We start from the raw sequence: 3611 nt of genomic DNA, 5'->3' as shown, positions 1-3611 counted from the left end.
GGGGGCACCTCTCTTCCTGTCTGGCAGGGACGCTCTCTTGCTGCTGCCTGAGCCCCAAAACTTGGGGTCAGGAGCCCATGAGTCATGACAGCAGCCTGTTTCTGGGCTGAGAAAGCAACTGAGTCAGAAGGCAAGAACCTGGTTGAGGGAGGAAACCGTGTGCCATGGCTGTCTGACCCCTGCCTCCCACGTCAGTGACCCCAGCTGAATCCCAGAGCAGCCCTTTCTTCCTCTGTGGGATGGTGGCAGGACCTCGAAAACTGTTGGGACTGTTTATTTCTGTATCGGTGCCCCCCCTCTCCCACGCGTGGGGAGCCCCCTCTGTGAGTCATGAGCCACCTCCAGGCCCAGCCTCTGCTCTCAGTTGGCTGCCAGAAAATTCGAATGTTAACGTGAACCGAATGCCATGGAGAGGCTAATTGTCTGCCCCTGAAAATCACATCATGCATTTCAAATTGAGTTAATGCCCAGGGGGCCTCCACGGGGTGTCTGCTCCCGGAGGTGGGGCTCCACCCTCCCTGGTGTGCCCCAGGCCCCTAGAACCTGGCACCAAGTGGGCTGTCTGTGCGTATTCGACAATCAAGTTCATGCAAGCTGTTGCTCGCACCCCCACTGGCAGAGATGCATGAACACCAGCCCTGCCCGCGCCCCCCACCATCGTCCCTTTCTGGAATCCCAGTTGTCACAGGTCCCCCTGAGAGCAGGGCCAGGCTCCACCATCCTTGGAGACATCCAGAAAACCCGTGATACCCCTCCTGCCCAGTGCGCCTGGAATCACGGCGGGACGTCTTCCCCAGAACCAAGGCTATGTAGCAGGAACTCGAGCAGAGCCCTCGCGCGTGGGCTCACCGGGGACGGGCGTCGGTGGGCATCCGGCCTGTTCCCTTGACATCATCATGGGCCCGGATTCATCTCTGTGCCTCTCCGTAATTTCATCTTTTTTTCCCCCAAAAACTTCACTTTCCAATGGTTGGCACGTTAAAAAATGAAAATAAGACCATCCCCTCCAATAAAATTCTCCTCTCTCTCCCACTCTCCCCCCCTTTCCTGCCGGTCACACTGAGCATCCGGATGCTCTCCCACGGCTCTGTGCCTGCATTCTCTCGAGTGGTCTCCTCACTCCGGGAGACTCCCTCCCGTGGCCCCCAAGCCAGCCGCCCTGGGCAGGCCCGGCCAGAGAGGGCCTCCTTCTCAACAGGTGGGTGTCCGCCAGGTCCCCCGCACCTGAGAAAGGGAAAGCGCTATAGCCAGGGTGACCGTTCAGAACACCGGCCTGGATTCACACCCACACAGAGCCGTTCACCTGCGTTTCCTCACCTGTAAGAAGGGAACGACCATAGTGCATTCCTGGACCCGCGCTGGGGAAGAGCCGTGACGGGTGCGGCATGTTGGATTCTTCGCCCCTAGAGGGTCGACTCGGGAGAGCAAGTCTGTGGACTGCACTTGTGCAGGCCCCAAGGCTAAGCCGGGTGCTGGGTGGAAGTTTCCAGAAGGCAGATTTCAGCTCGGTGCGTGGAAGAACTTTGTGGCAGAGCTCTTCCAAGACCGAAGGAGGCTGTGCGTTGGTCGAGAGCAGAACCCAGTGGGGGCGCCTGTCGGGGAGCCAGAGAAATGAGAGTCCCAGTTTGCCTGGCAGGCCGGGTTGGGTGTCGCCTACGGTCAGAGATGTGGGCCACTGGCTCACATGTGTGTTCCTGGGATGGGGGGCAGTGGGGACCTCCCTCCAGACGGGGGGTCAGAGCCATGAGGTCCCTGGCTCAGCTGTCACTGGAGGCCCCAGGGACTTGAACCACACCTCCTGCCTGCCAGAGGTCAGCCCCAGCTCCACCCGCCTCCCCTTCCAACACTGATTCTGCACAGAACCAGGGGAGAGCTGGGGGCCGGGCCAGGAATGCTCACAAAGGGCTCCCTGGACTGGTGTCTTCTGGAAACCAGCCCTCCCATTCTCGTGGCCCCGTGAATTGTCACATGCCGTGTGCCTGTGGACAAGCAGGCTGTGGGACCTTGGCTTGGCAAGGTCCCAGGCTTGGGACCTTGACATCTGTCCGTCCCATCATGGTTCCGGCCACAGGGAGCATGAGCAGCAGCACCTGTCCCGGGCCCCTCTCCCCACTGCCCTCTCTCCACGCCCATGTAACAACCCCTCCATGCTGCAAGTGTCTCAGACCTCCTGCTCCCTCGCCACGTGGCCTGTGGCCTCAGGGTCCCCTCTGTGAGATGCAGCTTGTGACCCCCAACTCTTAGGTCACCAGGAGGTCGCCAAGTTTGCAGGGCACCAAGGGCAGGCCCTGCTCACCGCTGGTATTGGGCGGACCCCAGCCTGCGCACCTCGGTGTGTCCTGGTGCCTGGTGGCGGGGCTCAGCAGGTGCTGGGGACGGAGATGTGCGGGCCCTGGCTGTGACGGGGAGGGTCCGACACCTCGGGGCAGAGTGGGGCGGGCAGACCACACCCTCACAGTTTAGTCCGTGCGCGGGTCATTCTGCTTGCCCACCTCCTCTGCGCTGTCTGGAAGCCGGCTTTGCCCAGAGGTAGAGAAATGGCTCATTGCCCAGCCTCTGCCGCCAGCCTCCCACTGCAGCCTGGCCTGCAGGCCTGGGGCATGCGGCGCCCTCCTTCCTGGGGGTGAGGAGTCCAAGAGGCAATTAGCCTGATTGTCCTGGAGGGACTGTGGGCAGCAGGAGCCAGAGGGACTGTGTGAACAGAAGGGTCCGGGCGGAGCTCCTTCAGCTGCCACTCTCTCCTCCCCCTCCCCCCTGCTCCTCTGGCATCCCGCCTGCCCATCACTGCACCTTCACCCTGGGACCCTCATCCCGGCAGGATGGGAACACACTGGCTGGGGGACCTGGGAATTCAGGCTGGGGCAGACAATGCTTTGGGCCGGGGGGTGTGGGCAGACATTGTGGGGGAGGGGGGGTTCTTAGCCTGAGATCTTGAAGATGAAGGGTCTTCCCACCCAGACCCTCCCCTCCTATCCCCCTTCCACAGACTAAAAGGTAAGGCTGAGCTCAGTGCTGCTCAGAAGTTGAGGGTCCTGGTATCAAGGGCAGGGCTGCAGAGTTCAGGGGCCAAGACAAGGCAGGGGCCAAGCGGGAGGACGGGGGCATCCCTGAGAGGCCGGCCGGGCCCTCCCTGCAGAGATGCCTGCCTGGTCTGTTCTTCCATCCTGCACCACATCATCAGGATCCGAAAGGGTATCAGTGGCTCTCTCACTCCTGGGGTAATTCCAGGTGACTTTATTTAGAGGGAGACTATTTTCAGAAGTGTCTGGACGGTGGGTGGAGGGGGCCTGCCAGGGACCATGCAGGACCCCACAGCTGGTGGTGACAGAGCCGCCACCACCTCCCAAAGGGGCGAGGAGGAAGCAGCGAGTGGAACCGAGGAGGGAGGGTCCTGGAGCAGGCCCCCTGCAGAGGAGGTCCAGTCCCCCTTAGTCCAGGGCAGAGCCAGACCGAGACAGCCTCCCGGGGACTCACTCTCCTCCCTCTGGACACCGGAGGCCAAGGGGTGCAGTCCATGCCAGTCACCTCTCAGATGAGGGGAGAGCCGGGCTGGCTGGACAGATGGCAGACACTAGGTGAAGCCACTCAGAGAGCCCCTGCGCCCCCCCCCC

This window comes from Neomonachus schauinslandi, chromosome 15, assembly GCF_002201575.2.
Source record: "Neomonachus schauinslandi chromosome 15, ASM220157v2, whole genome shotgun sequence".
Classification (NCBI taxonomy): domain Eukaryota; kingdom Metazoa; phylum Chordata; class Mammalia; order Carnivora; family Phocidae; genus Neomonachus; species Neomonachus schauinslandi.
Note: the sequence above shows the minus strand (reverse complement) of the source record.